At 30.1% G+C, this 14,267-nt stretch overlaps 2 long non-coding RNA genes across 2 annotated transcripts; both read left to right on the top strand.

Annotated features, from left to right (window-relative positions):
* Positions 1–456: 456 nt before the first annotated feature.
* On the top strand, positions 457–2,569 carry LOC149492524 (uncharacterized). Its single transcript, XR_016318936.1, has 3 exons — positions 457–631; positions 769–848; positions 2,382–2,569. It is a non-coding gene; the product is annotated as an uncharacterized LOC149492524 (long non-coding RNA).
* A 2,966-nt stretch (positions 2,570–5,535) lies between these two features.
* On the top strand, positions 5,536–7,854 carry LOC149492523 (uncharacterized). Its single transcript, XR_016318931.1, has 3 exons — positions 5,536–6,185; positions 6,846–6,929; positions 7,614–7,854. It is a non-coding gene; the product is annotated as an uncharacterized LOC149492523 (long non-coding RNA).
* The last annotated feature ends 6,413 nt before the right edge of the window (positions 7,855–14,267 follow it).

The raw sequence follows: 14,267 nt of genomic DNA, 5'->3' as shown, positions 1-14,267 counted from the left end.
AACAGACTGATTTTTCTTTTAGTGTCGGTAATAGTGATTTACCGGTCTGTGAATAGTACCATCGGTTCGGGACTTGATATTATTTTAGTCCGGAAAAATTACTATGCATAGTTAATATTTTATTTACTATTTTTGGAGCATGTTTGCATGATTTAGGTGGGTAGAAAATATTTAATGAATATTTTTGGAGAGTTTATGTATTGAATGCATAATATTTCTACTGTGGTATATTAAGAAATAAATGAGGAATTATTTTAGTGGAGTTAATTTAATTAATTGGTGGAGTTAAATAAGAAGTAGAAGAGAATTATTTGAGGAATATTTAGAGCCATTGGATGAGATTACTTAGGACTTGATCTTAGCCACACATTTTGCATGATTTTAGGAAGTCAAATTTGACTTTGGCACTTAAAAGTAAACACCACAACACTTATTTCTTTCTTCTCTTCTCCTTATCCACGCCATCTCCATCTTCTTCCTCTTTCTTTCATTTCTTCATTTTCTTACCTCCAAATTTACCACCAAACTACCTAATTAAACCATAGATTAGTACTTAATTCTTAAGACTTAAGAAGTAGAAGTTGAGTTTGGTGATTAAAAGCAAAGAGAAGTGAAGTTACCATTGAAGCAAGTAAGTTGTGGTTTTTGAGTTTTGTGAATTGTTAAGTAGAATTCATGGTTTAGACATGTTATTGATGCATTAAATCATGCTCCAACTATTTCTTTTGTCAAGTTTTGCTTGTAATGTTGATTTTTCATGCTTTGAAGAGGTTGGAGAACCATCCTCAAAGGGTAAAGAGAAAGCCAAGGAGTAAGGCTTTCCAAGCTTATTCAAGCTTGTTAATAAGGTTAGTGCAATCATAATTTCACTTGTTTAAGTTGTTTTTACATGGTTAGGGTTTTGAATATATTTTGGTAACTTTGTATGTTTTGTTGAAATTGCTGAATTTTAATGTGAGATATGTTCTGCCGTGGGATTGGAACTCATTTTCGACCCCTTTATGCTTCCCCTCTGTTTCTGACTTCTTCATGAAAGTTGTAGCTCTATTTCTCAGCTTTCCAAAACATATTCTTATGTCCAATTTCAATACTTGTAGCTCAACTTATGATTGAAATACCAAAACTGGTTCTGTTATGGTGTCTTCCCTGTATATCCGAAATGATTGTCCATTTTGACCACTCAAATGGCAAAATAACGTTTTATGTTCTTCATAAAAGTTATAGATTTACTTCTTATGTTTCCAACCCATCCTCTTGTGTCCAAATTGGAGATACATAGCTCAACTTATGGCTGAAACACCCAAACTGACTCTGTTGTGTCGGGCCACATGCATTACTAAATTGAGTGCCCATTTTGACCACTATAATGATAAGATTAGGTTCTGAGTTCTTCATAAAAGTTGTTGCCCTGTGTCTTGAGAATTCTCTCGTTTTGGATTGGTTTCATTTGAGTGTTTGGTGAAGTAGGAATTCAAGAAACATTGGACTTGGTTCTGCTGAATCAGGTCTGATCTGTTGGTCTGTGTTCTGAGCTTTTGTTTGCTATCTTACTCTGTGATCTGGGCTGTGGTCCCTTCTGAACATTTGTAGCATTTTGTCTTAGCTTTCTAATGAATCTGATTTTATTCAATTTGGAGACCCATAACTCAATTTATGTATTAAAAACCCAGCAGAGGTCAAGTTTATGGAAATGCTGAAAAGTTCTTGATTTATGTACTTTTCTACTATATTAAGTATATATACATTTATAGTGTTTTGAGTAAAACTTTTGAACTGATGAGTACTAAATGAAGAGGTTTTGAGTTATAATTATTGCTTTTGTGAAAGAATGTTTTTGATTTGGGCTCTACTATGCATGATTGAAACGTGGTATGATGAGATGGATTTTCTTATTGTGAAGCTATGATCATATGCTAGGGTTATCAGCCCTTATAAATAGGCGGACGCGCTTATTGTGTGATGGGGTGGTGCTTTCATAGGCCACGGTGGTGCTTTCATAGGCCATGGTGGTGCTTTCATAGGCCACGATTGTGTGATGGGGGTGGTGCTTTCATAGGCCACGGTGGTGCTTTCATAGGCCACGAGTATGTGATGGGGGTGGCGCTAATATAGGCCACTATCAAATCTGCTTATGTTCATTCTGCATGAGTATGAGCCTTAACGAAAAATGAAATTTTATTTTTGCTATAAAAGAATGAAGACATATTTGTATTTATAATCTTCTCATTGCTTTCAAAGTATTTGGATTAAATGAATGCGATTTCGGTATTTATATAGTTGAGTAATTTAAGTTTTGCCTTGACTATTATTGTTAATTAAATTGTTGGTTATTTAGCACCACTGAGTCTTCCACTCAGCGCGTTGATTTTTATCACGCGCAGGTTAGGAGCGGAGGGTGTTCTTCAAGACCAGAGGACGAGCATCAAAGTAGATATCACATTTTGGGTAGGATATTTTGTAAATGGTGATTTTTGGCATGTATATAAATATTGTATTGTGGAGGTTGTATATAATAAGTTGATAATGTATTAAGAGTTATGATTATTTAAGGAAATAACATCTTATTATATTTTTGGTGTATGATGATTATAGATTCCTTGAAAAGAATGTGTTTCGAATATTATGCGTATGTTGATGGATATTTAGAAGTGCTTGTGGTATGTTGTGTTGAATTGGAGTTTTGGGGTTTTGGAGAAAATTGGAAGTGTGTATATTTTCTTTGTGTGGCAAGTTAATTTTTAAGGGAAACTCTTACGAAATTTTTGTAGGAATTTCCTTAAATATTATTTTCGTTAACAAAAGAAAAAAAAAAAACAAAATGTTAATTACTTGCCTCCTTATGAAAATTTAACCACTTCTAATTTGTGATCTAGCTTTTATAGTGACATAAGATGGTGCTCCGGCACCGATTGTGGCATCCACCGTCTGGTTCTCCGGGATTGGTCGGTGGGTGTTACAAGCAAATTTTCGAAAAATGAATATAAAACACAATTTGTATCAACTCTTTTAAACTTAGGTTGCAATTTGATAAAATGTTCTAAAAAGTAGTGTTAAAGGACTCAAATTTGAATTTATTGACAGATCGTATATGTACTTATAAATTAGATTATATTTGGTGTGCAATACCCAAACGACTAACAATGGTGGATGTGCTTTTGAGTAAAAAGATTAATCAAAATAATCCAAGAGAAATGTAGGGATTTAATATTTTTTTAATAATAAGTTTACATTTAAATATGAGGTTTTCTTATGGAGTTTAAATATTAACCTTTAGCAATACTAAGCATTAGTAATACTCCCTCTTTTCTTTTTATATAGACAAACTTTCCTTTTGTAGTATTTTTTTTTATATAGATAAAATTTTTCTTATTTGGTAATATCGAAAAAAGTCAATGTGAAAACTCCATGTTACCCTTGTCTTATTCTTTGTGAAAAGTTTTATTATAGGAGATTATCAAGGTAATGACAGCGAATAAAATTTAGTGATAGAGTTGTCATTCTTTAATTTATGTTGGAAAAATAAATGCAGCCCAATTAAGAATACTCTAATTAAATGGAATTTGAGTTTTTAAAAGGCACAAAATTTGAAAATGGAGCACAGTTAAGGGTGCCGAATTGAATTTTCAGAATTTAAATTTTTATTCCCCAATCAAATCTCTTAATATCTCATTCATTTAGCAACAGTAAAGCGAATTCCTTTTTTTTTTTTTTAAGGATGGCAACACATTTATTGCGGTTATTCAACAAAAAAAAAAAAACGTTATTAAAGACAATTGTATAGTTTAGAGGAAGAGTTAACGTGACACCAGGGGTATATTAGGAAAAAATAAGGAAAAATAGTTAGTTAGATTGATTTCTTAATCTTTGTGAAAATATGGTTATGCCTATATAAAAAGAACGGAGGAAGTATTTATATTTTTCTTTTTAATTTTGATATTGTGATATGATTTTTTTTAATTTAAATATTAATTATAAATATTAGTCATCGACGTAATAATTGACTTTAAGTATTAGTGGTGTTTGGTTCAACTTAGGGTCTATTCGACAATACTGACTGTTGTAGTAGCTGTTAGCTGTTTTAGTAGATATTAGTAAGGGGTGTAAATGAGTCAAGTTGAGCTTGAACTTGCCAGACTTGAAGCTCGGCTCAAAAATCAGCGAGCTTAAAAATTTAGGCTCGAGCTTGATGAAAGTTCAATTTGAGGCTCAAGTTCAACTCAAAAAATTTTAAGCTTGAGCTTTGCCCGAGACTCGATGCTTGAGTAATCTAAAATAATGCTCCCTTCGTTCTCTTTGTTTAGAGAAAATTTCTATTTAGGGCGTTCTTTTTATATAGAGAAATTTACTTAAAATGGAAACTTTGAGAAAGATGCAATTGTTCAAATTCTAAACTGCCCTCATTTGATTTGAGTCTCTATGTTAATTGTGCACGGTTAGCAAGAGAAAGTGGCAGGCAAAAAAAGGTTGGGCATTTAATGCCCTTGTGTTTTCAAAGCAAAAGTAAACAACTATTTTATCATAGATTTGTCAGTGTGCTCATATTAAAATATATTGGACACAAATCTTTTTCGCCTGCAGAAGTATAAGTAATTTAAATCTGCTCTATTTATAAATATGTGCTCATTTTTTTTATTTGTCTATCAACATTATGTTTTCGAAAACTCCTTCTTAGTCATCAGGTAAGTAGTTCAAATCTGACATTTGAAAAGTGGGCGTATCTTTTAATATATATGTACCCGAATTGGTTGAAATGTCATTAAGATCAAATAAAAATGATGGATTCATAAGGTATGAAAAATTATTGCTGTTATTTTCGAAAACTCTATGAATGCAATTACATATTATGGGTTTGGTCGAAATTTATATGTAGTCATATTATAGATGTTGAGGAGAATGTTGTAGTAACCAAAAATTTTGGCTCCAAATTTTTATCAGATTTGGGTGCGTATTATTGAAAAAGCTCAATACTGGATATAAATGAAGAAAAATCAAAATTGTAAAATTTTGAATTCTCAGAACAATTATAGTATTCCCTTAAATATTTCTCAATTTTGACATTAATTGCTGAATAAATATGCCTTTGGGACTCTCTTTTTGTGACTCGGCTTCATCACAATTAATAGAGCAATCAATGCAAATTAAGGGTATATTAGGTAAAAAATTCAAAAAATATTTAGTTTATGAAACACACCGTAATTTTAATTTTAAAACTTTTGAATTTAAAATAAATCAAAAATCAGAATTTTGACTGTATAGACTGCAAGTATGGTATAATCTTAATCCGAGACCAAATTCGCAAGTTGAGCCTAAGCCTAAAGTGTGGTATCGTAACTCCCAACCAAACATTATCTAAACTTTTTAATGATTATATTGGACATTAAACATTAAATTAATTAAAATAAATCAACCGGATACGTAAACCAATTTGATTTTTCGAAAACCGAGTGAAAATCCCGTAAATTAAGCAAAAATCAAGCCAAACTGTTGATCTGGACCAAACTGATTCGAATCGAACCGGAATGGCCCAGACTTCTCTAGAACCATCTTTTCTCTTTTCTTTTTCTTTTCTCTTCTCCTTCTTCTTCCTCCTATGCGCAACAACCCTCTCCTCCTTTGTTCACTGCATTTTCCGGCCATCGGCTACGGGATCCGGCAAACGAGCACTCCATCTTGATCCTTTCGTCGAAACGAACTTCTCTGTGGTATTGGTTCGCGCGATAAGAGCTAGAATCGAAAGATATCGCGATTGGAAGGCCGCGCCACCGTGCGATGGAGTTCTCCGGCAAAATCTCGCCATTTCCATCGACTTCAAGCGCTAGGGATGGTCTCAATCGACACCTAGTCACCTCCTGGACAATTTCCCTCCATTAATTCTGGCGATGGAGCAGTGAGGATGAAATCACCATTAGAGGCGGAGCTACAGCCACTGTCGAGCCAAATCCGACGGGTTGGAGATCTGATCTAGCTCAATTGACGCCGAAAATGAAATCTTTATAAAAATTTGAGTCCGGTGGGGCTGTCTTTGCAAAATTCTGGGTTGTTTGACTTTCTCGGCCACCGTACACGGCGGTGACGGCGGAGGTCCGGCAACCGGCTGGTGTGACTCCGGCGAGGCTTCGAGAGGCAGAATGACCTCCTCTTCGCGTAGATCACGGAAATGGAGTCCGATTTTCGATCGGTACACTGTAAGACCTAGTTGCTCATTTTCAGTATAAATTTCAAAACTTGAATTAATTAATTAATTCATTAAATATAAGATTAATCGAATTAGTCAAAAATTGGAGTTTTATGAACGTGAATACAGATAGCTGAGATACATTAGCGTCGTATAAAAATCGGACTTCAATGTAGTTAATGGACAATAAGGACTTCTGTCAGAAAATATAAACGCCTAAATTTCAAGCTATTAATCAAATTAATACGTGAATGTGGTTTAAGTATTGAATTAGAATACATTGTACAAATGATCATGGTTAAGTAAATTGTGAAAGGAAATTAATAGTTAAAATGTATTGGTGGTATAAATCACTTATATTATAATGTGTGAGTATTAGAGCCGCTCTAGCTATAGTAATAAATGGAAATAACTCCAAAATTTATTGGTATAACTAATACCACGATTGATGTTACTTTTATATCTGATGTTGCTAATATTATTAATATTACCATTATTATGAAACATTAAATTTACTAAAGACACTTATATTAAAGATGTAAACAAAATAAACGAATAAACAAGACTACTGTAATTAAATAGTTTAATAACTTAAATAATGACTTTAATTATCTAGCAAATAAAGATTGAATTTCTTGGATTAGAATTCTTACTTAGAATTTCCTTCTAGATGCTTGCGAAGTTTCAGAACGTCGAAACAAAAGCTGAGAACGAGCAATAATAAAGAGGGTCCTATTAAGAACAACAAAAAACTGTGAGTAGTGTTAGATAATTCGTATCATCCACTTACATTTTGCATTCATGCATCACGACTAAATGTTAGCATGCATTACTTGGTGAAATACTATATTGTTTTGCATTATTTGTTGCGATTAAAAAGAAATTGTTTGATTACTGTGTTATAATATTACTGTGCCTTGTTTATGTGGAATTGGGATGAAGAGGGTCACCATGGGATTGTGAGGGTGGTCTACGATACCGTCAGCCGTGTATCGGGAGATCGGTGCCCTCGTGTGCACCTGATGATATGATATGAATGATATGGAAAACCACAAGGTGACCTCTTGTTGGTATGGAAAAGAAAAGAGAGAATGGAAACACAATGATAGGGCTGGTCAAGTGAGGATTAGACCGATCGGCCATGTATGGGAATCGGCTCTCTGGTGCACATGTTATGAGAGGATGGGCCATGTGGGAGGACGGCTCATCGGGGCTTTCGGTGATGCCACTGACTAATTTTCACGTGATGTGATTATATGAAGATAATATTTGTGGTTGATGTTGTATTGTTATTTGTGTGTGAACTGCATGATCATATAATTAGTCGGAGGACTAAAATGATTTCTGTTAGCATATGTGTGATTGTGTGGGGTGAGAGGGTTATCCAATCCTACTCATTGAGTTTGGTGCTCATCCCTGCTTACTATTTTTTTTTCAGGTAATAGGAAGAAAGAAGAGTCCTATGGAATTCAACTGAGTTGAGATAATATTTATGGAAGACTGTTAATGATTGTAATAACGATGTAAATGTAAAAGACTGTAAATTATAGAGATCTGCAATTGTATTCCAAATGGATTGTAATTGGATAATAAGAGCACATATACCAATATTATGGATCGTATTTATGATATAGTGGTATAATAAATTATTGGGCCTGAAGCCACATTTATGAATAGAATATGAGTTTAACTAATATAGGATTACTACGGGTTTCGGGAGCCTTAAGTCTACCCAGGTCCTAATGCCGGTCCGGCCCTCGAAGATGGGTCGTGACAGTTTAGCTACCACTTTAATTCTTATGTATTTTCTATTTTCTCCAAATAAAAAGAATAGAGGAACTATTATATATATATATATATATATATATATATATATATATATATATATATATATATATATATATATATATATATATATATACTCAATAAGGCTCAATGAGCTTTCGAGCTGAATATCTTAGATTTGAGCTCGGCTCGTTTGCTAAATGACCAAGCTCGAGCTTGATTCGAGACAAAATTTTTCGAACTCTTTTCGAGCCGAACTCGAACACTTCGCGGGCCGGCTTAGCTCATTTACACCTCTAGATGTTAGCTATCAGCTGATAATGAAATCGTTGAACCAAACAAGCTGATCTTAATGTTATAATTTAATTATATATTAGGATTATAATTAAGTTAAAGTATTAATGCTTTTAATGTGAATTATAAAAGATTAATCTTTAACATTTCTAACTAAGTTAGCAAGTTAAAATATTAGTACTTTAATAATGTCATTAGTCATGAGATATGATTTTCTTAACTCAAAAGAATGGAAGAAAATTGTTCTAATCTTATGTTCAAACCATATCTTGCATGTGTCCAATTTAAAATTTTAAAATAAAAATTTCAGAATCCATATAAAATTTTAATATGTGATTAATTATTGAATTTATAAAATTCAAAGCTCAAATGTGTAGTTTTCTACTTGTGTCCAATTTTACACTATAAATGAGACTAAGAGACAAGGTAAAGATCTTTTACGTCCGGATCTGAAACCCACTCTAATCCCCTTTAATTAATTTGTAACCTTATTAAATAATATTAAATTTCTTGCAAAAGTAATAAAAAATGTTATAACTAGATATAAAAAATCAACATGTTGATTAAAGAGTATTAAATTTTTTACAAAAGTGATAAATAAATGTTGTAATCAAATATAGAAAAATAATATGTACTCGTCAATTTTAAATGAAAGAATTAATTATATCAATTAAATTTCATATTTTACCGAATATGCATTTTTGTAACAAAGTATTCATCAAATAGTAACACTTTTCTTTCTACAAAGTGAAAACGATAGCAAATCTAAAGTTCAATTTATTTTCAAAAAATAACTTATTTTTAAGAAATATTTTTTACAATTTATTTTCTATTGTTTGATTAAAATATTGAAACTAATGTTAAAGTCTATCATTTAAATAGTAAGCCAAATGTTTTCAATTGTAGTTTGTAGCTAACCTAAAAATTGTTTGTAAGAAACTTCAAACAATTCTTGATAGCCAAAGAAATAAAATTTATTTGATAAAATAAATAAAATTTGTGGTGATTTTTTCTTGTAAAGAAAGTAAATATATGTAATATGTATAATATCAAGATCCATAATTTAATTTTTATTTGATTTATAGATTATTGATGTTTGTCAAAATCTAATATTAATATTCTCTACGTTTGTCTGAATTTTTATTTTAATATTAATATAATTACTAATATAATATTTAATTTAATACATTATAATTAAATTAGTTTTTTTGGTACAGTCCACTTCCTAGATTGAAATTTATAATTACAATATTTTGCAATAATGGCTTTTTATTTTATTTATTGATCAATATAATTTAGATTTAAATAAAAAACTAAAGTAACCAATCAAATTAAATTATTTTTTTTCCGACCAATAAAATTAAATCCTTAAAAATATTTTTGGCAATACATAAATTTAGTACGGATATCTTTACTAAACCCAATGTTCCCTTGACTCGCGTTTACATATATTTTTTATTCAAGCTTACAATCCCTAACGTTTTGATGAATAACAAAATAAATAAATTGAAAATTATTTCTACGCTTACAGAAATTACAAATCTAAGAGAAGTGGAGCAATAATCATAAGGACTCAAGAACCAAAATTCATTGAGGACACCTTGAAGATTATTGAAGATCATAGGTTAGTGTCTTAGGATTATTAGGATTATTTTAAAAAAATCTTTCTTTCTTTATTTATTTAGTATTTCAAATTTGATTTTTAAATCTAATATTTTACTCTTTGAAATATATTATAGGGAAAAGTCTTTCAATAAAAGGTCTTTAAAATTCAAATTTTGAGTTTACTGTGTAAAAATATTTTAGTGGGAATTTCAAAACTCAAAATTGAGATTGAGCTTTGATTTGACTAGATTAAATTTCTAATTTTAGTAAACAAAGCCAAGAGCTCATTCTTTTCCCTCCACTTTCTTCGTTTTTTTGCCGCCAATGTCATTCTCTCTTTCTGTAGAAAATTTTCTTTTCTTTATAACAGAAAAAATTTGATGAAAAAAATCATACAACGGAAGCCACAGGATCAATATACATATATAGGTAAACCACTTAGATACAAAAATCATAAATTGAAGTTCTAGAATTGTAAATATCCCTTAAGAGAAAGAAATCAATACTAATTTCGAATTCTTATTTCACACAACAGCTCCTGCTCTATCGATACCGCACTGATTTTCTCTGCAGCAGTCTTATATTGTGTGAACTAAATTATTTCTTTAGAATTATTTGTGCGGGCAGAAGGCTATTAAGAGAAAAACGAAATATGGGAGACTGACGCCTAGATTTAGCCTAAGCATCTCTTATATATTTTTTTTCAATTAAAAATAGTAATATTAATAAAAACGATATATATAATCACGTTTTGCAATATTAATATTATATTTTATTAACCTTTTAATTAGTTCTAAATAACACAGACACACCGGGAACCCTCAAGAATAAAATTAATAAGGCTACTTTATAATAATAATAATAATAATGTATTTATACAATCTGTAAAATATTATTATAATAAATTATGAATTATTCCACTAAAATTTCATAATTGAACTCTTTATTAATTTTGAATCTCCTAACATTAAAATATATAAAATCCTCATTTTAAGATTACAACGTATCAATTAAATTAAATTAATGACTATTTTATTTAATTGATAATTTAATTCCTCAAGAATTCCACTCAACTTATTTCATGTGTTGGATACAAAATCCACCTGCATGGTTTTACACAATAAAAACTTATAAGTTTCTCAAGGAGTATCATTAATCCATATACTGAAACACGGATTCTATCCATGAATTGTATTTCACAAATGCATATTGTTATTATCCAATTCACTGAGTTTATTGCTCCATAATGAAACTTAATCTTTTAATAAATCAAAACAATAAACAATATATATTACTTATAACAATTAAATAAAGATTAGGAGTAGTACTTAATATAACTATTAATGAGCTAAAGAATTTATTTTATTTAGTCAGTATAAAAACACTTATTCTATACTTGGTCTGCATGTGGGTCGAGTTGGGTCGGGTTTATTGATTTAAAGCATATGACCCGTATGTGCGGGTCAATAATCTTTTGACCCAATTCAACCCATTAAATGTGTGAACCCGCAGATTATAGACGAGTTGGATCGGGTATGACTTTAACTTAAACTCGTGAATCAAATAAATAATAATAATAAAAATATTTTTAAATAAAATACAACTGTTTAAGAGGATTACTAAAAAAAATTAAATATACTTAAAAACTTAAGTATACAATAAATATACTTAACATGATCATTATTATCATCATCATAATCATAATCAACAATGAAAAATTAAATTTTCTAATAAAAGACAACCAGTAAAATTAAAAATACTTAGTAACATAATTATATAATATGTTTTAAACCACAATGTACTCCAATAATAAAGGTAATATCTACTAAATATGTATATAATTTAGTATTTATATTCAAAATTGCAAATCAAATCAAATTAACTAAATAATTTATGAATTATTTATGGGTTGGATTGGGTATGCGGGTTTATCTAGTGAACGTCTGACCCAACTCAATCCGTGAATTATAAAGATGACCTGCCCAAACCCAATCCATTATATCTTCAAAAACTCGCCTAATTGGATCAGGTTATAACAGGTCATGCGTAGTCCTATCCATGTTCAATACATAAAATATGCATCAACACAAAAAGTTAGAATTTAACCATTCCTATAACTAAGATAAATTACTTGTAATCCTGTACTACAATCATAGCAATGGTTTGTGAGCTCCACCTTAGATTATGAACAAAGATTTTATAACTCATTTGAACGAAATGATTTAATCTTTTATGTACAGAATAAACTCTATACATTAAAGCCTACTAGTATAAGATAGAAGACAAAAATTATAAATATATCATAAATAATTTATTAAATGTAAATCTCAGTTTCAATGATAAGTAATTATTCAAAAGCTATACTATTACAAAAGCATGTTTAATAGCATAGTCCCTATCAAAACTGAGGCTCTAAGTATAAAAGTTCAACCTGACAAAGTTGCAATCCAAGAGAGAAATCTGAATTTAAGTTTCAAAATTTAATTTTTTTTTTTTGTCTTCTCTTCAACCTTCTACTTTTTTTTTTCCTTTGTTTTCATTGAAAATCTTACTTTTTTTTTTTTTTCCTTTGTTTTCATTGAAAATCTTTGAGATATTTTTGAGATAGAAAAAGATGGTTTCAATAATTTTTAATTTTTTTTAAATATGTTCTTCTTTGTGTTTAATTTGCATTTTTCTCTATCCATTCTAGATTTGCTCTAATCTTCACTAGATTAAAGATTTTCAAATTGAAAATTAAGTTGACATTTGGTTCAGTAGTTTTATACAACTGATAGCTGTTTTATACAACTGATAGCTGTTTCACACCAACAGTTACATTGTAGGTGTTTGGTAAATTAAATGAAACTTACATAAATAAAGTAATATATATGTTCTCTCCATAAATTTTGTTTGATCCTCTTGCTTTTGATTCTAATATTATAAACTGATGAGCATATATAACTTTTTTTTTTTTTTTTGGACATCAAAGATAGAGTACATATAGAGTGGAAAGTGTTTTTTTTTTTTTTTTTTCCTCTTTCTTTTGCAAGAAGGAGTGTGGCAAAGTTTTAATTGTAAGGACTAAAGGAAAAAAACAAGTTTACTTTTCATCATATATTAAAAATTAGTTAAAATTTTTAACAAACTATTCTAAATATTACTAAGTTCTACTGGCTGCTAATAGGGGAAAAGTCCAATAAGTACAACTTCATTTTAGAATGGGGCAACGAAAAATTGTTAATGGCTAACCTAAAACAAAAACTTAAAACTGCTTAGCTTGATCATAAATTAAGTATGCAACTGATTAGCTCTGCCCTCCTAACTCATATCCACATTTTCTGATATACATCATACTCTTTTACTTTAATTTATTTTTGAGATAGTAAAGATAACTATTGACACTTCAAATTTTGTTAAAAACGTGATACACATTTTCCATGTTTATGCGAATTAAACATATTATCATATGAACAAAGAAAGAAGAGATAGTAACTAAATTGCAAAATGAATCAAATTATAGCTTATGTTATTATCTTTATTAAAAAAATTAATTTTTAAATGTATTAGAAATATATATATATAGTTTAACTATACATGAATGATTGAAATAACTAGTTATGATTAATTCTAATATCATTGAAATCTTTACGATTATGATTACATCATGATGAACCAAATTGTTTACTAATGTTAGTTCTAAGGTTCGATTCCATATAAAGCTCAATCGGCTCGATTTGAGTTTATTTTTTAAACAAATTAAATTTGAACTAAATTTTTAGACTCAGTAAATAAATTAGCGGAGTTGGAACATGAGAAATCTTGACTTTTTACGGCTAGTGTAATGTTGGGTTAAGGTGTTTACAAAATATACATAGTTAGAAATTGAAAACGTGTTTAGTAAGTTCAAGAATGCGAATTAAGCATGATAACGCGTCAAAGTCAGCTCATGCAATAGTACATATCAAAGATGTCTAGGTCACTATTACGCTCATCACAAATGACCAAAAAAACCCTAATCTCAAATCCCAAAAGAACCAGCTATATATAAATATTAACTCCAAAGATACTGTAGAGTCCAAAAAAGATGTCCCATCTAAATCGGACACTCTATTCAAAAATTTCTAATAATAAAAAACTAAGACGCCATTTTCATCTCTCCAACAAGCTCAAGTAATCTCTCACAATGTTCTTTTTGATCTCTTTTTGTTTGGGTTGTTTCTTGTTACTTCTTCTTATGATGAAAAAAGAAGATACAATCCCCAAAACAAGCCAAGCGTGTGCAGTTTGCAAGTACCAGAGAAGAAAATGCACTAAAGAATGTGCATTAGCCCCTTATTTCCCCGCCGATCAGCAAAGAACCTTTCGAAACGCTCGGAGATTATTCGGAGTTCATAACATTTTGAAGATATTAAAGCAAGTGAAAGAT

Source organism: Jatropha curcas, chromosome 11 (assembly GCF_041381405.1).
Source record: "Jatropha curcas cultivar XTBG-Jc1 chromosome 11, XTBG_Jcur_1.0, whole genome shotgun sequence".
NCBI lineage: Eukaryota > Viridiplantae > Streptophyta > Magnoliopsida > Malpighiales > Euphorbiaceae > Jatropha > Jatropha curcas.
Note: the sequence above shows the minus strand (reverse complement) of the source record. Positions and strands in the feature narration are given on the sequence as shown.